Genomic DNA, 24086 nt, shown 5'->3' on the forward strand with positions numbered 1-24086 from the left:
GTGCAATTTACACTGAATGTCATGAACGTGACCAAGCAAGAGCGGGCGGAGTGAGCAAGGGGGAGGGTGTGTCCCCCTCCGACGGTGAGAAGTTTTTGCATATTGGTGTTGTAAATGGTGCAATTTGATGGATATTTTTGCTTCTTTTATCGACTTGAAACAGTCCCACTTGTTTAAGGTAGCAGTATATTTTGATGTAGATTATTATTGAACAATTTGTCTATAAAATAGTATCATCAAAATAAACTTCCTGTTTAATATTTACACTGAATATCATGAACGCGACCAAGCAAGAGCGAGGGGAGTGAGCAAGTGGGAGGGTGTGGGAGGGGTGTCCCCCTTCCACGGTGAGAAGTTCTTGCATATTGATGTTGTAATTGGTGCGATTTGATGCATGTTTTTGCTTGTTTCATCGACTTGAAACAGTCCCACTTGTGTAAGGTAGCAGTATATTTTGATGTAGATTATTGTTGAACAATTTGCCTATAATTGTATCATCAAAATAAACTTCCTGTTTTAATATTTACACTGAATATCATGAACGCGACCAAGCAAGAGCAAGCGGAGTGAGCATTTGGGAGAGTGTGGGAGGGGTGTCCCCCTCCCACACCCCCTCCCATTGGATTGAGCGAAGGGGAGGATGGGGGAAGTGGTTGGAGGGGGCCGGTGTCCCCCTCCCACGGTGAGAACTTTCTGCATTTTGGTGGTGTATAAATGGTGCAATTTAATGCGGGTTTTTGCGTGTTTTATCGACTTGAAACAGTCCCTCTTGTTTAAGGTAGCAGTATATTTTGATGTAAACTGTTAATGAACACAACTTGCCTATAGAATGGTATCTCACTGGTGTCATGAACGCGACCGAGGCCGAGCAAGCGCAGCGAGCGAGGGTTTAAGGTGTGGGGGATGGTTGTCCCCCTCCCATGGTGAGAACTTTTGGCATTATGATGTTGTAAATGGTGCAATTTGATACAGGTTTTTGCGTGTTTTATCGACTTGAAACAGTCCCACTAAGGCTACGGTCACAACTCAGAGCGGCGACCGACCGATGTGTAGCCTGCTTGATCTCCGCTGAAATCTTGGTACCGCCCAGCAGTTTTTTGGAGATGTCGAGCAGGCCATAGAACCTTAGCGGTGTCCGAGCGATGCCCTGTCGATTTCCCATCGATCACCGGTCGATTTCAGGTAAAAAATTTGCGAAATATGGGGATCTTCTCCGCGCAGAGACTGAGCAGTCACCGAGCGATGCTCAATTGGCAACTGAACGATCTCCCACCAACCCCCGGCCGATTCTTACGAAATCGCTCAGCGACCGACGGGTGATCGATAGGTCATCTACCGGTGTCCCTTTAGGCGTACCGGCGGCCGCCCGCCGGTCTCTGCCCGAAATTTCTCACAAGCTACCTGGTTTTATTCATGTAGCCATATGTGATTTGTGTTGAGAAAATCCATTAATTGATAAATTAAGATAAAACTCGAGGCTAAAGATTTATGAGTTAAATTATAAACTACCAAACCTCGGTTATGTGAAGCCACAGATAACTAGAAAAATTAGGAAATCAAACAAATTACAAAAGGGAGGAAACCAAAGATGGAACAAAGATTAGAATAGATTAGAATTTCCCAAAATTTCTCTGTTTGCTTCTATACTTAACAGTATTTTTTTCATTCTTATTTTAATGCCATGTTTTCATTTCCACATCTCTTGTCATTCATGACTTCTTCATTCAATATGGTTTTTAAATAAGATAACCAAACCATATATTACTAACTGTATTACACTAACTTTTAGCTTTCATCTCGTTTGCCCAAAAGTGGTTGTCCCTATCTTCCATGTCCCTCATGTTGGTTGCAGAGATGTTGAGATGCTGAGATGTTGGTGGGGTTTGTTTACCTCTTTCCCTCCCCCTGCTTCTTCTACATTGCCCTGGATTCTCTTTCCCATGTAGTCCCTGTTTTCCTTCAGTTCTTCGGTCATTTTTATCTTTATCATTTTTAGTCCCTTAATCGCTTGACGGCGACCTCTCGATCTATTCCTTTGGTTTTCTTCTGTGTGTTTGTCATTTTTGTCTCTATTACTTTTGTTCCCTAAATCGCTCGGCAGCGACAGCTCGATTAGGTTTGTGCCTGGGCGGTTGCCGCTCGGACACCGAGCGTATTTTGGGCAGCGAGTGAAAACTGATCGGTCGCCGCTGAAATTTTAACTCCTAAAAATCAGTGGTGCCTGTTTGGTCACTGGTTGATCACCGGTCGTTCTCCGATCGAAATTGGCTAAAAACTCGCCGACCGGTCGCCGGGCAGGCTGATTTTGGGGGTTGTGACCGTAGCTTAAGGTAGCAGTACATTTTGTTGTAAATCATTATTAAACAATTTGCCTATAAAATGGTGTAATTTAAATTAACGTCTCGTATTAATTCTTACACTGAATTGAACGCTGTCTGTTAAGCAATTAAAAAGAAAAAAGCATGCAAACGAGGGTGTACTAAGGGGCATTTCTCTTTCCAAACGAAGGTGAATTTGTATTTTCAGACCTGAAATTCAGCGATCTGGTGCAAACTTTTGGTGCAATACAACTGTACATGAATTTTTGCAGCCCCCCCCCCCCCCAAAAAAAATAATAATTTAAACAAATCGTTTTTTTTTTCGGTGAAATGTTAATGGCTCTTATTCCGAGTGTGCATCCTCTCTGTGTATGTACAAAGTATAGTGAGGTAGAGCTTATGGGGAAGATGTCCTCCCGCTCGACGGAGGTTTTGAGTTTTTAGAATTGAAATAAAGCGATTTGAAGCACACTTTTTGTGGAAAATCCGGAAATTGTCATTCCCCATATAGTGTACTAAGTGTATATAGAAGGGACAAGGCAATGGGAGGATGGTAAGATACTTCTCCCATATTCGATTATATTTTTTTCCGCCTTCCAAATCCCCGGTCAATTTTTTTTTTTTTTTTTTTTTTTTGGGGGGGGGGGGGCGACTGCCCTATCGCACCCCCTCCCCCTTGGCTACGCCATTGGGAAAGGGTTGATTGTTAATTGAAAGGAGATATCCCCTCCCCCACGACGGAACTTGCATTTCTTTTATCAAGTAAAGTGACAGATTTGGCGCACACTTTCGATGAAAGATTTGTAAATGTGTCAATCTGATAGTTGTATTAAGTCCATGGAAAATAGACCGAACGGGGGAAGGTTTTGGAAGAGGTATTCCTCTCCCAAACGAGAGAGACTCTGCTTTATCAGAATTGAAATTCAGCAACCTGCCATCTGGTGCACTCTTTGGGTAAAATAATTGGACAGATTTCTAACACAAAAAAGCAAGAAAATCTTTTCATCTCGGGAATTATAATTATGTGGGGTGGGGCAGACATGGTGCGCCTGCCCCTCGAACATTTTATGGAGACAACTCAGTACAACTTTTTTTTTCCGTCAAAAAGCAAGAAAATGTTCTCATCTCACTAATTATTAATTATGGGGGGGGGGGCAAAATTATAATATACTTGCCCTTCCAATGTTTTTATATCAGTGCTGACAGAGCCCAGGATGAGAATTGTTTTTGCCCATGATTTTGTTGCCCCTGGCGAAAAAAAAAAAAAATGTTAAGCGTCCGGCGTTGAGGTCGCTCGCAGACTGAAGTTGTGATTTCTGTTTTTGTTTTTGTTTTTTGTTTTTTTGGTCTGAAGGGGGGTGCGTCCGCACCCAACGCACCCCCCTTGGTGACGTCCATGTAAAACGATGTATAACTCAAATCAAATGGACTCTTCTAACCTATCTAAATATTGGAAAGAAAGCACAAATTCAGGAAAAGTGTGAACTGAGAAAAGAGGCTCTGAAGTACAGTGTCTATTCAAGCGCTTAATCTTTACCAAACCTTGCTGGCTGTGCGATGAATGGGACAAAAAACAGGAAGTAAACCACCAGAGTAACAACAATGAAGGGATTATCAAATTAAATTGAAATTAAGCATGCCTCATTAATACATTTAGTCCATAATTAGTGCCAACTTTCAAAGCAGTAGCACTATCCTTTCAAACGTTATTAGAGTTGAAAGTGAAGAGTGTGGACAAGGTTTTTCAGAAATGAAAAAGGGACTCTAAGGACACACCTAATCACACACCTAATCACACTATTCTACTAAAAATGTTCGAGATAAACTGCTAAAAAAAAACACTTTCCTGCCCGTTTTATGATACCAAATTTTAGCATAATGTAAAAGAAGACCCGCTCTTTCAGAAAGTATGAAAAAGTCAAGTTCGGCTAGGTTGACCCATTTCACCTATTTTCAGTCCTCACGCAAAATCAGTGTGTGCGACTTTATGTTCGTTTTGAGGTGCACTGTCACGTATTATACTTTGTACATTCCGTAAACTTTACAATATTCTCGATATCTTGTATTTTTGCATGTTACATCACTTTTGACATTGAGATACTGTACTAAAAGCCTTTTTTTTTTTGGAACCCACATCCTACAAGCTTTGCTTTTTAGTGGGTTCATCATATTACACGTCAATTATACGTCCTTATACATTCGTGCAATTTTGGTTCAAACTGACCATTGTGTTAAAAACATTTTTATTTCAAAATCAAATGAAATATAAAATTTGTATGAAATGTGGAATATGGAACATGAATAAAAAACAATATAAAGATATAATACAATATAACAATACAATCCATAGAACATAAGAAAAGACACAACGTCGTAATCAAGAGAAAAGACAATTTTACAATCATGAAATGTGAGGAACCTACTGAAAAGCAAAGCTTGTATTGTATATATGCCAAGATGATAACGTTAGTGTCTTATTAAACAACATAATAACGAAAATGTTGAAAGAATGAAGCGGGGATTACAGGAAAGGAAAACCAAAAGATAGATCAAACCTACTAAGAACACCAGAAAAGTTGAAGGCAAAGCTATCTGAAATAAATCTATTCTTCCCTCAACAATAATGACGAATGCTAGTCTCGGTTGTCCGGGTGTTTGCTACAACCAGTTCATGAATCGTATGTCGAAATTAGAAAACAAAAACCTACTATTTCACACTCGAAAAATCGCACATCCAAAGTAGGCTTAATATACATCATATACGTTGTAATCATACGTTTATATCAGGATAAAGGTATATCTAATTTTAGTCTCTTATTAAAGTGAGATTATTTTCATCTTTTATAACTTTTTCCACATCACCAACTTCAGCAACATCTGTGCCATGAGTTGCAAGGAAACAAATAATTGTGTCTTCATATCAATCGTATAATCTTTTGGAAAGAGAGTTAGCGTATGTATTTTCTGAGGGTTGCATCCTTATTCAATTTGTACTATGCATACGTATATCATATAAAACAAATACAATCATGCTTTCTTCATGTTGTTACTCATCGTCACATATATTTTTGTATTTACGTTTTTGCAGCTATTATGTTCTGTTTATAAATTGTATGTAATTTCACTATTTAATGAAAATGAAAATAAATTTGAATTTGAACTTGATAAAAATGTACAGATAAACGGCTTGTTTATGAAGTTGTACCAAGCCGCACAATGGAACAGTGCTCTAGTCATACCAGTATACCATGTTGTATTATGTAAAACCCTATTTAAGATTGAGGACGTACCTGGTCTCGTGCAGATGTATCTTGTCGGGTTTTCGGGAAGTTTGATTCCTGGCGGTAGCTGCGGTAAAGTGTATGCGTGCGACTTCACGGGTTTAGGTATGTACTGAATAACGGCCCCATTATCCGACAGCACAGAAGGGCATGGGGCTTGGGTGAGCTGGGGGCACACGGCAGCATCGTGTGATGCTGCTAAAAAAACAACAACAACAACAATGAAATGAGGCAATTATTTTCACCACTTTCTTAAAAAATATCACTATCCACTGTCTTTAAGCATAAGCAATCGACACACTTGTCAACCCAGCAAATATTGTCATTTTGATATGAAAACTTTGGCATGATGCATTATTGTCATACCGGAATAGTGCAACGTGTCGTTCAAACTATTATTATCTCAAGCAAATGTCGTAAAGTCTAAATGGGATCAAATAATTTCATTCTCAAGATGAAAAAAAGGACTACCGATGGAGTGGTGCGAACAAAAACTTACTGGACACATTGTTCAGTGCTGTTTGATGTGGCGGAGGAGGGAAGATAAACCTTTTAGAAAGAGATGACGATGACGAAGATGAAGATGATAATTATTGTATTAATAAAATGATAATGACAATAATGATAATGATTATCATTATTATTATGATTATCATTATCATTATTACCTCCGCCAAGGGAGGAGGTTATGTTTTCGTAATTGTTAGTTTGTTCGTTTGTTCGTTCGTTTGTCCGTGTGCAAAATAACTCAAAAAGTAGTTAACGGATTTGGATGAAACTTGCAGGAAAGGTTGAGAATGACACAAGTAAGAAACGATAAGCTTTTGGTGGTGGTCCGAGAATTTCGGGGGAATTTATAAAGGATTTTTGATATTTTTGGCAGGTAGGTTCAATGAACTTGGGACTGTGTTCAGGCTGCGCGTATTTGAGGTTTGCATGCGCGCACTAAAGTGCGTGCTCTAGTTTCTGCCATTGGTTTCTGCTAGGGAGAGGCGCGCCGTGCAGCCGAGGGTTTATGACGTAACAAAGGCTTTCACAGTTGCCTATGGATGGGTGAAAATCACTGATCTCTATGGAAGAGCACAAAGATCGAGCTTTTAAATCTCTTTTGGAAGAGCAAAACCATCGGTGGAAGGTAACTGCTTGGCGGAGGTCTGCGCTCTCAGAGTGCTTTTTAGGTGATACGCTATCAGCGTATACCTATTGTGATTGTCAAAATCTCTCTTTATTTGTTTTTATTCTTCTTTCTTTCTGGACAATTTTGCGTCGTGAAAATCTCAACAATGACATGACGGATTAACATGAAATCTTCAATCAACATATCTATTGACAATATCTAGCCACAATAAGCTTTTCATAACAATAACATATCTCTGACGTCATCTAGGCGCCATTTTGTGATTTTCGGACCATGTCACATGATCAAACATAACTTCATAACTAGATGTTATTTCTGTATCATTTTCGGTGGATATAAAGTTCACGTCACACTTGATCTTACTTTTTGATGCTAATTACCCAGGTCAACATTACGCGCGCGTACGCACGCGTCAAAATTTTAAAAGGCTCATAACGACTTTCCAATGGAAAATCTCGAAGTTTCAAACAATTTTAAGCTTTTCAAACAATTTCGCGCGTACGCGTTCTTCCGCGCGTTTTCGCGCGCACAGCGCGTAAGCAACTTGAAAGTGCACTTTTTTTGACTGATTTGGATTTCTCCTACATCAAATAACAATATCAATTGATTTCCGATCGGTTTTGACCTTTAACAAAGGAATGCACTTGCGTCAAAGTGAAAAGTCCGCGCGCTCGTCTTTCTGCAAACAGTGAAAAAAAAATGTCTCCGTTTATTTCGCCATAGCTCTTTAAATCGTTGGTTGACCCTATGTTTTTATTGCATATTACGAAACCATATGAATTGTAAGTTACATTTCAAGTCTCAATATTGCCAGGAAAACTCGATGACGTCATCATATCGTCATCTTAAATAAAGACAGTGGAATTAATTTTTTTGAGGTACCGTTTCTGACATTCATTTGCTCGTATTTCTGTTGTTTAAGGTCAATATTATCCCAAATTCACATATGTTGTATTTTAAAAATTTGCCTTTCAGGTCCATTTCATGGCTTTGAAATTTAATGACGTCATAATATTTTAAATGTGATTAAAGGTAAAGACTCAAAATCAGCCTAATTTACGTGTTGTGTCTATGGGAGGTGATTTTTTCACAACCATGCCTTGACTTGACAACGTTCTAGCACCTGTTTCTAAGTTCATTTTGCTTTACGTCTTTTTAAACTTAAATATATTGTGGCTGACACAATAAGCTGAAGTAATCATGCATTTTATTTTTTTCAAATATCCACATCATGTTCACAATTTTGTAGTATAAAACTGAAAATGAGAATGCAATCTGTACGGATCGATTCCCGATTTATCTTTGCAACTGTATTTTGATCGAATCCACGCGGCCAGTTGTGGGATGTTGAATAGCGCCATCACAGGCGATCACAGTCACGACAGTATATAGATTTTAGTTTCGGACACGATCTTCAGGACAGCTGTACGTTGTGTGGCATAATCGCTTAGCGCGCTGCGTGTACATAATGCCATACCGGAAAGGGAGAAGTTCGAGTCCCGCAGGACTTTTTCCATTCTTTCTTTTTCCTTTTTTTTTTCGGCAGTTCAGCTTCACTCCGATGTCATTTATCGTACGTAACCCCTGAACACAGCTGCTCTACTTCCCTTGTTTTGTATTGGAGTTTGGAGATTGGGTTTGCTTCATGAATTTTGTCACAATGTTGTAAGCTGCCCCTTGAAACAGTGTCCCGCTTGCCACCTTTCGTTTTCTCTTTCCTTTTCTCTTCATTGTTTATTGTTATATTGTAACAGGATAGGTAGGAACGTGTACGTTTAGATAACTGGCAGGAATGGGAACTGAATTAATTAACTCTAGTCCAGGTGTATGGCGCCTCGCTCATCTTTTTGAAATTCCAGGTTGTTATTGTTTGACCCTATAACGGATTTGTAGACAGGTTTTATGTTGCTTTAGAGGTATCTTGTGCCACATGAGTGGAAGGCATCATTGTTTAGTACTAGTAATGAACGTTTTCATGTCCCTCCCTGTCAATTATAGTGTGTTTGAAGGGGTTGTGTGTCGATCTGCCAAAGAAAAGGAAAAACTTTTATTTTCGTCATGGCTGTTTCTTTATACGTAGCCGCAGGTGATGAGGGTTGTTGGCAACTGAGCAGTGAAGAACAGAGTATCAGGCTAAAATCCCCCTGAGTTATACACGCTTAGCGTTCAAGTTGATATATCTTTCTTTATGTAGTCAATCACTGCTAATGGAGTTATAGAATTATGTTATGACACGTTTCGCTGTAAGTTTGTAAAGCAAAGTTTATGGACCATGCAAGCAATTGTACATAATTGATACCATTGATTTCAGAGGGAAATTATGGTACGCCTAAATGTAAGGGTGTCATTGCTTTGGAATTGCTGAGACAATATGCTTGGCACGAGGACTTCCACTTCTAAGTGTGACCCTGCACCTCAAAACAAACAAAAAGTCGCCAGATATCAATTTTTAGTTAAGACCATATTTTGAAAGGGCAGACTTTAAGCTTTAAAATGATGTATAACTCAAATCAAATGGACTCTCCTAACCTATCTAACTATTGGAAAGAAAGCACAAACTCAGGAAAAGTGTGAACTGAGAAAAGAGGCTCTGAAGTACAGTGTCTATTCAAGCGCTTAATCTTTACCAAACCGTGCTGGCTGTGCGATGAATGGAACAAAAAACAGGAAGTAAACCACCAGAGTAACAACAATGAAGAGATTATCAGATTAAACTGAAATTAAGTATGCCTCATTAACCCATTCTGTCTATAATTGATGCCAATTTTCAAAGCAGTAGCACTATCCTTTCAAAAGTTATTAGAGTTGAAAGTGAAAAGTGCGGACAAGGCTTTTCAGAAATGAAAAGGAGATTCTAAAGACACACATAATCACACTATTCTACCCAAAATGTTCGAGATAAACTGCTAAAAAAACACACTTTCCTGCCCGTTTTATGATACCAAATTTGAGCATAATGTAAAAGAAGACCCGCTCTTTCAGAAAATATGAACATTGTTCTTTTTCTTTTCCTTTTATTAAAAAATTGTTATATCTAAAGTTGTTTCCTTCCCTTAACATTTGTGTGTGTGTGTGTGTCTGTGTCTGTGTGTGTGTGTGGACGTTCCTAGGCAGAGTGGTAGAGCAGCGATTTACGCTACGGTTTACTGCATTTTGTAAGTTAGTTTCTTCTCTGACATTAAGTTAATGGTTTTTAAATTCGACAGTGTCTGTCTATTTGTCAGTTTATGCTTAAAACTATGCTAAAACATCTAAAACATTTCCTTCACTTGTATCACGCAAGGTTATAGATTGCAGTTGTGCAGATTTCCTCTTCCCACCTCTTTTATCTTTTCCCTTTCCTCTACGTTTCTTTAACTTATACTGCAGATGTGAATGTTTCTATTAACATGATCCAACTTGAGTATTTGGAATAAGAACTGAATTAATGAACTCTAGGCCAGGTGTATAGCGTCTCGCTCATCTCTTTGAAATTTCAGGTTGTTATTGCTCGACCATCGGAGTTGTAGCTGGACTTTATGTTGCTATAGAGGTATCTCGTGCCACATGAGTGGAAGGTATACACTGTTTAGTATTAGTTAAGAGCTCTGTCATGACACACACTGCCAAGTACAGTGTGTTTGAAGGGGTTCTGTGTCATTCTGCCTATGAAAAAACAAAGTTTTATTTTCACCATGGCTGTTCCCCCGGTTTCTCTATGCGTAGCCATGGGTGATGGGTGTTGTTGGCATCTGGGCAGTAAAGAAAAGAGTATGATGCTATGATCCCCCATGGTTAGGTTTTAAGCGTTCAATTTCATATGTCTTTCTTCTTTATTATGTCACTGCTGATGGAATTACAGAATTATGTTATGACACGTTTCACTCAAAGCTTAAAAAGCAAAGTTTATGCACTATACAAGTTATGGTACATGTGTCCTGCCATTGATTTTAGATGCGAAATTATGGTATGCCTATAGGCTATATGTAGGGGTGTCATTGATTAGGAATTAATGAGACGATTATTAAAGCACTCCTTCCACTTCTAACTGTCCCCTTTGAATGTGTTTCGATCACGTGTGATCGTCATAAATTATCATTCACGTATTAGCTTACGTTCACTACTCTTGGTTGGAGGAGACCTATAAATACATGGTTAAAGGCGCTGTCTCTTTCGCAGGAGCCGTACGTTTTGGCCCGTAAAATTTTAAATAATTGACCTCATAGGATGAGAAGCAAGAATAGTTTTTCTTTTGCCCTTTTTTTTTCTATAATTGAGGTTATGCCATTTTTGTCCAGGTATAAATCACATTCTCATGTAAACAGACACACTTGCTCTATATCCCTTTGTTTTGTATCAGAGGCTTATTTGCTTTTACTGCTCGTTAATCTCACAGGCTTGTATATAGCTGTAAGAGCTATCTGAACTGATCATATTAAATTATGTTAACAAGATTAGAGGGAATCATATTGGTTATGCAAATAAGGGTCAAAGGTCATGTTTTAAAAGGCCAATGGTAATACCAAGATGGTTATTGAAACACTTAATTGTCATGTTTAATTTGTTCGTGTTGAGGATCACTGGGTAAATGCACTGTACGTACTCAAAAAGGCTGTAAATAGACTTAATAGTCGCATACGCACAGAATTTCTAATTAGTTTGTGTTACAGAAAAAAAAATGTGATCTGAATAATGTAGGTCCAAAAAAGTTCAACTAGGTATCTCATTGTAACTTCAATGTGCTATATCACATTCTTTTCTTTGTCGATCACGGATGACCGACATCTGATGACCCCAAGCGTATCAACTAACTCGTCTTCAGTGTGACGAGTTTCATATCTCGTCTAGTTATTATTGTTACTATTACTATTTGTTATTATCATTATTACTACTACTTTTACTTCTATTAATACTATTACTACTACTACTATTGATATAGTAGTAGTAGTAGTAGTAGCAGTGGTAGTATAGTAGTAATATGACGAAAATAATAATCAAAACAAGATGATATAGCTTTCTTTGTTAAGGGTAGCCTCTTCAGGGTTAATCACGCTTTAACAAATGACCTTGATGACAAAATTACACTTGCGTTGTTAGGTGCTCATGTTTACAAATGGGTCGAGAGGGAGTTTTATTGCTTCTTGGTCTTCTCTCAGATAGTCTACTTCCCATCTCGTCTAACACCACAGGGTTAAACTCATTAGGCCTACTATCAATATCGGCCAGTGCCCGGTTGGTCTAATCCTTACATGATACCCAGTTTGGCTAATTATCATTTCGGCTAATGACCAGATGGTCTAATTGTACGTTAGTCTCCTTGGATTTTTCCCACTTTGTCTAATAAACAGTGGATATTACACGATATGGGCATGGCCCATCTGGAAATAGTAAGCCAATTGGTAATTAGGTTAAGTGGCAGTTAGACTAAATAATCATAAGGCGAACTTGCTGTACACGAAACATGATTGGACCATGTGGGTTGAAATTAAATGGCGATAAAACGAAGTTGGAGTACACCAAGTGATAGATCACCGAAAGGATCATTGTCGTTGTGATGAAACCTTGCCCAAATATGAGAGCACTAGACTCGGATCGAACTCGGGTCCTTTGATTGAATGCTTAAAGTAAAACGTTTATGTCACAGTGCCTCCACAGTAATCTCAATATTGTAAAGGACTAATTTGAATTTGAAATTTAGTCTTTGAATATTTCAAAGATATACAAAAGGGGTCGTACATGGTATAATAATAAATATATATATATATATATATATATATATATATATGGGTCAGAATTTTGAACGATCTACAATTGAGCCAAAACAAGGCAAAATTTAAAAAGTAGGAAATTCTCCAAATCATTTATCTTAACTGAAAGAGTATAACTCAAGCTTTAATATGAACCCAATTATACTAGGATTCTCCCAGAGGAACAGGTTTTTATTCATCGCGGAAGTTTACCATGTCTAGAGCAGCGAACGTCCGTGAGGAATAGTACTGCACATACATTTGAATACCATCTAACATAGTTTGCAAAGATCTAATTCAGTTCAAAATCGTACCGAAATATCTTACGGGACATGTGTACGTGTTGGCAGAATATTAAGCTTGTAATCTTAACCTGTTCGTAATGGAAGACAACTGATGATTTAACCAAATTCGTCATTTCTGTTGAAATATTGCTCTTCCGCTAAACACTTTCTCCACTATACTCCACGCATTTTACAGAAACTCACTATTTTGACGTCTTATTTCACTATCCCATACTTTAATCATCACTCCCAAATAATACCATACCTTTTTAAGATGTATCTGATCTAGGCAGTCGTTATGACCCAACAAACATAGCATAATTTTCATCACGGAGGTTCGTATATAGCTCATGGACGTTCGAAACAAACACGATATTGAACTATGCAGCTCTCTTGAGTTGGAAACGCATTCTACTTACAACAAACAGCAATTTCATGTCGAGAAAAAAACTCCTCTGTAAAATCCGGAATAGATATTTCCAATTCTCAATTACAAAAGCTTGTTTATCTTCTCATACTGAGGAATCAAAGAAAACAATTTTTCCATCTCTCGTAAATGAACGTACAAACGTACGTGTAATCTCAGTGACGTAGTCCATCCTTGAGAGCGAATATATTTATCAAAATTTCGTTATCACGGAGTAAAGATTCAGGTCCTAAATTTGTTATCTAAAGTCTACAATGCAAAATTTGCTTATAACGAACATGATCACAGCTAGATATGACAAAGAATTAACATAGAAAAACAAAAGAAAAATGTGCTCCGTTATAGAAATATGAAAGGTGAGGGCAAACGAATAGGGCCTACGTTAGAAAGAAATCCCTCTGCGTTTGCTCTTTGTGTTACACACTGTTACCGAGGAGAATTTGTGTTATTATATTAGTCAGACGTGATATTAGGTGTGATATCATAACAAGACACAATAAGTCCATATAACTTGGATGGATGTTTGTGACTTTGATATTATAAAACATGGTTTGTTATAACACACATTTTGTAGCGCGTCATTTCGAAGGCACGTTATTCATACAGTTTGTCAATCCGAAAATTGATAGAATTCGTAAAATCATGAAGCTTTTTTATTCGGTAAATGATAGAAATCTCCGAAGGTTAATCGAAAGGTTTATTAATCAGAACATGAAAAATCAGGTTCGCTTATCCAAATGTGGAGAAACAAGTTAACAACCAAATCCTTCAAATTTCAAAACCTCACGATAACCGTTTTCACCTACACGCATATCAGGCCCATTCCACTTTTGGAAGAACGGACCTAAAAATAATGAACCTTAGTATTTAATTTTCGGACTAACAAACTTTTGGAATAAGAACATTTTTAATAAGAAACCTCCTGAATTAACTACGAAAAATTTTTTTTTCTTCATTTTCGGGATAACAAACCTTTGGACATTCGGAGTAACGAATCTTTGGAAGAGCGAACGTATCAAAGTGCAACCTTAAACCTATTCTTAATCATTCCTTTTTTAGCATGTGTTTTCAAAGTAAGCACAAAAGCACAAATAATTTGACGACATCTCTGTCTCTTAAATGTAAAATGAAAAAAAAAATCTCGGAAAGAATTACAAATTATCATTGTTTTTCATTGATGAGTATAAAAAAAAAATCATATGATAAGCGGAGGATTTGCGTGTTTTCATCAGACAATAATTGAAGAGTTTGTTCGCAAAAACCGATAAGTCCATATTTGTCAAATGGAGATATCTGCATTTAAAGGTCAAGAAAAATAAAGAGAACAATAAGAAAATGTTTGCTTCTTTTGACCATAACTTCAAAAATGTACCTTTATTTGTAGTGGCCAATATATCATTTAAAAGGTATTATTTTGTACTTTATGACAGAGACCGTACTTCAAAATTCTTCAAAATAGACTTATTGGTTTTTGCGAACAAACTCTTCAATTGTATACTGCACTATTTTTGTTCGCTTGTGACGGCATTTCGATGAATAAAAAAATAAACAAAAAGAAAAACCTTCTCCAGAGGAATTTAGTATAACGGGAGTGCACTAGCAATTCTTTTCTCTGTGTGTTGGAGCTCAATCCCTTCTCTGTTTCTTCTCATTTTCATTTAGCTGCTTCCACGTCCTTTTGAAACTTGTCCGTTTCTTCTTCAACACACGCCCATTACAGACTTCTTCCGTCATTATCCTGAATGTGATTGCGCATCACTTTTCGGATTTGTTTTGTTTTGTTTTGTTTTGTTTTTGTTTTCTGTTTGGTCGCAGCATGTTCAGGCTACTTAGGGAATGAGAGAAAAATCGTCGTGAAGAGAAAAATAATAATGAATTAAGGCATTTAATATGACAATTACAGCGAACGTCCGTTATGGAGACCAAAAATGGATGTGTTATGTGCTACCATTCTCAAAAGATAAACACTTGGAGCATCTGTCACTAAAAAGTGGCACTGTTCTTCTTTCTCCTACTATGTAATCCATTGACTTATTCTACCAACGAACATCCGTGACCAAAACGTTTTCCGTTTGTTATTACAGGTAAATTGAGTGCTGAACGTTATTCACTTTTGGGTACTAGCGACTCGGTGATTTGGTAATATTTTCAAGTAACATTAACTTAATGTGCAGTGATAAACTTGTAATTATCAGAAATTTCCTTTCTCGGACAGAACGTCCGTGAGCGAAATTTTCAGAACCTGTAACAGCACAAATTGTCTCCAGAACCTCATTAGAAAGAAATTTAAATGCACAGAAATTACAGATTACGCAAAATTCCATTTTCCTATAACTTTGTTTTCAGCGTTAAGCTGTTTTTGTATAATTAGAGGGAAAACAAGCGTAAAATAATGAGTAAATTTTCAACTGTTTGTTCATCATTATCACATAACGCCTTAAAAATTCTGAAACTACTACTCTAAAGTCATTATTTATTTTCTTAAACTTTATTTGTCGCTATTGGAGCCAAAAGTTTTAAAGAATACAGGACACTTTCGGGACAAGTTATCCCTATCGGTGGGATTGCACACGTCGCGGACGTTCGCTGGAATTGTCACGGACGTTCGTTCTACTACTAGGGTCATGTTCCAAGACGGATAGCTAATCGGCAGAGAGTACCTAGCCTTCCTAACTCTTTCAAAAAATTGAATAGGTATTGTCAAGGCAAATTATAAGAAATTTGACATCCTTACAACATATGCATTGCTCAGAGGGGAATCAGGAGGTGAATTTTCAGAGAAAATATTAATTATATGCTTGGTTTTCGGTGAATTGCATGGTCCAAAAACTGCGGACGAGCCTCTGTTCGCTCCAAAAATGACATGCATCTCCTCGGCTAAAGAGCCAAATGTACAATGTACCTTCGCCATCAAAGCAAGATGGTGTCCCACTCGAAAACGTTTAAATCATCTCGGACGTTCTTTTTTTCTCGGAGGTTCGTCTAAAAATATAATTTCGGTTCCTATTTGACAAAGGATGGACAGAAACTAAAAACAAACATATTATCGTGTGGCTAGATATTAGTTGATTACGACTCAGAACAATATCGCCCATAACGTTTAATGGGCTACGATCTTTATCAGAAAATAGCAGAAGCACGTCCGTGACGAAAACTGAGTATAATTTTGCATAAAAGAATGTTACGTCCCATTTACAGCAAGCAGACGTACAATTTTTGCAGGATATGTTCATTAGGTGGAACACCAAATTTTCGCATACATTACAGTTGGGACAAGAAAGTAGAATTTGCAGCAGCGATAGAAATAAAAGCATCACGGACGTTCGTCTGTTTAGGGCTTTGATATTTCAATTGTTCTCTGTAATTTTACACGTGCGCATAAAGTTCTTTTACTTTTGTGATACATACCCATGATATGTCAGATCCAGAGCATGGTAGATATTAGGTGCCACGTACCATAAAAAAGGCACATCATTAGTTTGAAAAACAAAAATTATTGTGAAAATAGCATTTTTATCGTATTTTTACGCTTTAAGTCCTTGTCAAATGAAAAATATCAGGCAAAAGTCAACCAAACCATACATTTCCTAGAAGACAATTTACCAATCTTTGAGATGACATGAAAAAATCTGGTTTCTTAGATCATTATGGCGTGTTCTAAGGGAAAGAATGTCATAAGGTGCAACATATAAAATATAATCTTACGATTTCATATCAGGGCTACTGAGCTATTTTTTTAAAGATATAAACATATCATAGAGGTAGGACTTATTGGTAAAGAACTGTCCCATTATCATCAAGATGGAACTATTTTAACCAAACTAGCAAAACAGTTTCAAAATACAATTCAACTTTGTTTCCACATACAGTTAAGCAGAACCTGTGCCGCCAACGTAAAATTTCATTTCATTTCATTGATTAAGTTTCCACACAAAGCATATAGAGTGTTGTATTTTGCAACATCCGTCCATAACAATGTAAATTAACGCATTAGTTCAGTATAATTTACATGACAAAAAATCAAATGAAATCAATCTCAAGTACATTACAATCATGACGGATGAATAAAATTGTGCGATGAGAACCTACATAGAAGCAGATGCTTGTAAGAGTAGGTCTACAGAAAAAAAAAAAATCAAACCCAGGCAGTTAACCCACACATTACACACACTCTGCACGCATGCAGAGGACTATTGAGTACTGAAATATGTGCCCTGACATTATTGCTAAAAATTTGTCATGATAACGTTATGGTATTTAGGGTCTTCCAGCGAGATTTGGTAAACCAGCATTTTTAACAAGCACTACAACCTGTCATATCTCGAGGTAGTGTAGAATATGGTGTAAACCGGAGGAGGGGAGCAGTAAGCAGTACACGCTGCTTCTAATCCAGCCCTAAACTCTGGCTATGATGGTGGAGATTAGAATCATTTTTACTTCAATAAATCAGTGCTGCTGTAATTCAATTCTTTTTAATATTAAGAAGGTTGGTAATTGATAGCTTTTGTTTTACAATTATCATTATGAATGTAAAAAAGTTTGTGTCGGTTTGTGTCGTCAAACTTAAGTTCTTCGATAGAGTAGTAAGTGTTGGGCCCGGGCACCATGGGGATGGATGGCTTCGAGGCAGAGCACGTTCAGTAGAAATGAAAAGGGGCCTCTGAGGCATACCTTTACTACTCTACATAAGAAAGCGTTGTAGAAAAAACAAATGAAAATACACTTTTCCATTTATTTTAAGATCCCAAACTGAAGAATAATACAGTATAGTAGGGTAGCTCTATCAGAAAATATGAAAAACCTAATATTGAGTTTCTCTTGTGTTATCACGTGAAATCAAGGGGAGCTACTTGTTTTTCTTCTTTTTGTTATGCACGGTCACAATTTTGTTTTCCTCCATCTATGCGGTGAGAGTGCAGTATCCATGTTGTTCTCGGGGATTCAGGGGTGTCCCTCTAATAGTGTTCAGTCAAACCTATCTTAGAGGCCACCTGCTTATAGCGGCAACTGACAAATCCCCCGCACGAAATTCATGTATTATGGACCCTTTATATAGCAGTCACCAGCCTCACTCGGTCAACGGCCACTCGTTTGGTGTCACGTGGTAAATACCTACCTGCGTTTAGCAGCCACAGAAATTTAACTGAACCGTTAAATCAGCCATGAATACGTTGACTTTCACTTTCATTGTGTGCATTGTACCGAGTCCTACCTCAGTCACAATCAGAGTCATGCTCTTTGCCATGAAAAGCCGTCTTATCTCAAACCGGACTAGATCTAGACTCAAGTAATGCCGCTCTAAACAGATGTTACAAAGGCAAAGAAAGCTGCTAATAAAATTATAGTAGAATTTGACCAAAATGCCAACAATTAGTGATTAAAATACTTTTGATTAAGGGTAATAGGATTCACGTCTGGGGCATTGTTTGTTGCCTACGTCAGCTTTGCATAATATTAATCCCTTCACACTCATACGTGAACACCATCCATGTCAACCGGTACGAACCAATGCAGTTGCTCAGGCCCGATATGCTATCAAAAATTTAAAAAAAGGATAGAAATACCCCCCCCCCCAAAAAAAAAAACAAAAACAAAAACAAAAACAAGAACAAAAACAAAAACAAAAAAAAGAAAAAAAAAGAAAAAAGAAAAACAAAAGAAAAACAAAAAAACAAAAAACAACAACAACAACAGCAACAACTCACCAAAAAAAAAAAAAAATCCACATATACTAGCTGCCAATGCAAACTTACTTGCTTGGTTCTTTTATTTTTCAAGAATAACATGCGGTATTTTATATCATAATACAATGCAAGCGTTGAAACTCAAAATGGTCACGGACCTTTCTATAGCAGCCACCTGTCCATAGCGGCCTCTTTTGTTGTTTCCCTTGGGTTGCCGCTATGGACGGCTTTGACTGTTCCTCTACATCTTTTTTTTTTTCCTTATTTTTCTTCGGGGGGGGGGGGGTGGACGGGGCCTCAAACTTGAAGTCCTTTGGATATCAGCTCTGTCATTTCAAATCCGAATTTCGGCTCTTACTGTTCTCCCGGAGGTGGCTCTCATACGCTTAAATATGTTAATTTGTATTGCACACAACCCGTATTTTGTAACTCCCTTTTTTGTTTTCTTACAATTCTTGTTAACTCTTTTTGTGCCACGTTCGCACGTCCAGCTCAGTCGACGGCGTGCCAACTTCGCATATTCTGCTCAACAAACAAAGCCGCCAAAACCGATCGATAAGTCGCTAATCACTACTAATCCCGCGGCACAATGAAAGCGTTTTTCGTGCTTTTGTTCCTCCATATACGGCTTGCATTGTAATGTGCTGATTGACTATCAAGCGGTGTTCCCAACTAGATTTGCTCGTACATCGTATTTGCTCGCAACATCGTATGATGCTGCAAAAAAAAAAATAGAATAGGAAAACATTGTCACTACTTTCTTAAGAAAAAGAAAAGACAGAATCACAAGAAATCATCACCCTTGTCAACCCAGCAAATAACATGGAAACTTTGGCATGGTGCATTACTTTCATACCCAAATATTGAAAAGTGTCATTCAAAACTTGATTACCACAAATGCCTTCAAGTCCAAATGGGATCAACCAGTTTAATCCTCATGATGAAAAAAACAAACAAACGATGGAGTGGTGCGCAGAATAACTGACTGGACACATTGTTCAATGCTGTTTGACGTGGCGGAGGAAGTAAGATAAACCTTTTAGAAAGTGATGACGATGACGATGATGATGAAGATGATAATAGTAGTAGTAGTAGTAGTAGTAGTAGTAGAAGTAGTAGTAGTAGTAATAATAATAATAACAATAATAATAACAACACTTATAGTAATAATATCATTATCATTAGTCGTAGTAGTAATAGTAGTAGTAACAAAAATAATAATGAAAACAAGATGATATAGTTTTCTTTGTCAAAGGTAGCCTCTTTAGGGTGGATCATGCTGTAACAGATGGCCTTGCTAGTAATATCACCCTTGCGTTCTTGGGTACGTCTACCCATTTTTACAACTAGGTCGAGAGGGAGGTTTGATTATTGCCACTTGGTCTACTATCAGATTGTCTGCTTCCCAGCTCGTCTAATACTACAGGGTTAAACTCATTTGGTCTACTATCAAATTCATCTAGTGCCCGTACGGTCTAATGCCCAGTTTGGCTAATTATCGTTTCGTCTGCTGACCAGATGGTCTAGTTGCACCTTTGTCTCCTTGGATTTTTCCCACTTTGTCTAATAAACAGTGGATATTACACGATATGGGCATAGCCCATATTGAAGTAGTAAGCCAACTGGTTATTAGGTTCAGTGGCAGTTGGACTAAATAATCATTAGGCGAACTGGCTGTATACGAAACATGATTGGACTATGTGGGTTGAAATTAAATGGCGATAAACGAAGTGGGAGTACACCAAGTGATAGATCACCGAAAGGGTCATTGTCGTTGTGATGAAACCTTGCCCAAATATGAAAGCACTAGACTGGGATCGAAGTCAGGTCCTTTGATTGAATGTCCAAAGTAAAACTTTTATGCCACAGTGCCTCCACATCTCAATATTGTAGAGGAATAATTTGAATTTGAAATTTAGTATTTGAATATTTCAAAGGGATACAAAAGTGATCGTACATGGTATATACATAACATGTTAAGGAAATTAGTGTCGATAAGCTTTACTCAGATACAAGGCGGTCTTAATACTTTAGGAGATGAAAGAAGAGGATTTTTGTGTGCGAAATTACACAGATACCAATGCGCTCATTCATGACCCAAGTATTTCTGCCGAATACGGCTTTCAGTGTTAATTGAACAGAGTGGCAGTTGTTCAAATTAAGTATATTATTTTAAGCCTAAACAAATGTCCTTGTTTTAACGTATTGCTCTAATTTAAGTGCGGTACATTGGAAAAGAGTATCACTGCATCAAGGAGGTTCGAGAAATGGAGTCACAACAGTCTTATTCGCTTTGATCCCATGCTCGGAACCGCCACTCAAAAATATTTGAAGTATGTTTCAAACTGGATCTGCCGCTCAGATGCGAAGACAATTGACTCGTGTCTCATTCCATAATCACCAGCCACTTTCCAAGGAAGATATGTCTTTGTGATGGTAATTACTTTTCGCTATCCCTACTTACAAACGATGGGCGGTAGACAATGGTAAAGGCACGGGGATGCGCGAATAGAAATTGCTCAAATACTGCTGAAATAGATATCAAAATTACTCGACTACACGTGTCTGTACGCTAATCTGACATATTAATTTATAAAGAACTATACCTGAAGATGATACCAAATAGTTTCATTTGGCGGAAATAAGGAGAAAAGTGATAAAACCGGCTTTCCATGAGGGTAAAATTTCAAACACTTTCACAAAATACAGCTCAGGTTGACACTTTTGCACGTATTTTCGAACGGAACTGACTTTTGTTTTATATGCTTTATCATTAGGTGAAATTTCATTGCATTTGATATATAAACGAGCAGCATATACCCGATTTTATGTTAGCGTTAAAAATGAATCTTCAGATTGCTCAGAAAGATGGCGGCTTCAAGCATCGAACATCAAAGGCACAAATGAACCTGTGGAATTCTTTCGTCCATCCATAGAAAACTGACAGCTGATTGAATGATTATAGTCAGTTGTAACTCCATCTCTCGAACCTCCTTGACTGCATAATACTTATCCCTGTGCAAACAGGTTCTTCTATAATACATAGGACTATAGAGCCGCTTATTTGTGAGAGGAGATATCAAAACAACAATTGTGCTTGGTGAAGGAAAAACTACTATTTGCTGGCTTATTTTCATAAACGGTGTTTCGTCATCTCTTATGATTAAGATTACATGGATTTAGAAATGGTTGATAAGAGTTAAACTTTATACCCTTATGCTCTAGTCTTAGTATTAGGTAATGAATTGCATAGTCTGGCCACTTGACTTTGGAATGAAAATATTACCAAATTTGATAAATGAAAAGTTTGTAAGATACGAAAAAAAATGCATTTCAAATTGTCTCAATTCAACTCGTAATGAATTCGAACATGCAACCCTGTCGACATGTTAAGCACAGTTTACATAAGATCAATAGGGCAACATACAAAATATAATCTTATGATTTCATATTAGGGCTACTGAGCTATTTGTTGTTTTTTAGATATAAACATATAGAGGTAGGACTTATTGGTTTAGAACTGTCCTATTATCATCAAGATGGAACTATTTTAACCAAACTAGCAAAACAGTTTCAAAATACAATTCAACTTTGTTTCCACATATAATTAAACAGAACCTGTGCCGCCAACGTAAAATTTCATGTCATTTCATTGATTAAGTTTCCACACAAAGTATATAGAGTGTTGTATTTTGCAACATTCGTCCATAACAATGTAAATTAAAGCATTAGTTCAGTATAATTTACATGACAAAAAATCAAATGAAATCAATCTCAAGTACATTAGAATTATCACGGATGAATAAAATTGTGCGATGAGAACCTACATAGAAGCAGATGCTTGTAAGAGTAGGTCAACAGAAAAAAGTCAAACCCAGGCAGTTAACCCACACATTACACACACTCTGCGCGCATGCAGAGGACTATTGGGTACTGAAATGATATGTGCCCTGACATTATTGCTAAAAATTTGTCATGATAACGTTATGGTATTTAGGGTCTTCCAGCGAGATTTGGTAAACCAGCATTTTTAACAAGCACTACAACCTGTCATATCTCGAGGTAGTGTAGAATATGGTGTAAACCGGAGGAGGGGAGCAGTCGGCAGTACACGCTGCCTCTAATCCAGCCCTAAACTCTGGCTATGATGGTGGAGATTAGAATCATTTTTACTTCAATGAATCAGTGCTTCTGTAATTCAATTCTTTTTAATATTAAGAAGGTTGGTAATTGATAGCTTTTGTTTTACAATTATCATTATGAATGTAAAAAAGTTTGTGTCGGTTTGTGTCGTCAAACTTAAGTTCTTCGATAGAGTAGCAAGTGTTGGGCCCGGGCACCATGGGGATGGATGGCTTCGAGGCAGAGCACGTCTAAATAAAAAAAGTCATCACATTGTCATCTATTCTTATTCTACCCCCTCCCCTTCCCGGTTACAGCTCGTTATTCCGAAGGTTCGTTATTCCGAAGGCTCTTTAGCCCGAAGGTTCGTTATTCCGAAGGTTCGTTATTCGGAATTAACGAATCTCCGGAATAACGAACCTTCGGAATAACGCCACAAATGTTCGGATTAACGAACCCTTTTTCATTTTCGGATTAACGAGCCTCTAGGTGTAGGGAATTTGTGTTTTTCGGATTAACGAATCTTCGGAATAACGAACCTTCGGAATAGCGAACTTTCAGCTATAAATAGCCTTCGAGTCGATACACACGAATATCGAGTAGCACCGAATAGTGTTTGTGGGTCCGTGTTGTCAACCTCCTTGTGGTGGGTCCGGGGCAACTGATCGATCAGGTGACTGATTCATCAGGCGAATGACAACAATCTGAGACAGCAGCAGCAACAGTAAAGCTCTTAATAAGATGAATCCTTCATGTTCACAGCCTGAAGCTGACACAAAGTTATCAGGGCAAGCATCTTTTGATGTCATACAGGAAGGCGTCTCCGTGCTGCAACTAAACGTAGAAGGCCTAACCAAAGCCAAGATCAATGTTATTGAACAGTTACTTCAGACACATAAAGCAACAGCAGTTTTTCTACAGGAATTTGTGTGTTTCAGATTAACGAATCTTCGGAATAACGAACCTTCGGAATAGCGAACCTTCGGAATAACGAACAGCACCCCCCTTCCCGGGAGAAGATAGGTCTTTTTCCTCAGTACAGGCCTTGTCCTCACTTTTAAGCCAGGCACTCAATAATGTACTACACAGTATAAGAAAGTGTTCGC

Source organism: Diadema antillarum, unplaced genomic scaffold (assembly GCF_040938485.1).
Source record: "Diadema antillarum isolate AM-2024a unplaced genomic scaffold, OU_Dant_1.0 seq00000538_RagTag, whole genome shotgun sequence".
Taxonomy (NCBI): domain Eukaryota; kingdom Metazoa; phylum Echinodermata; class Echinoidea; order Diadematoida; family Diadematidae; genus Diadema; species Diadema antillarum.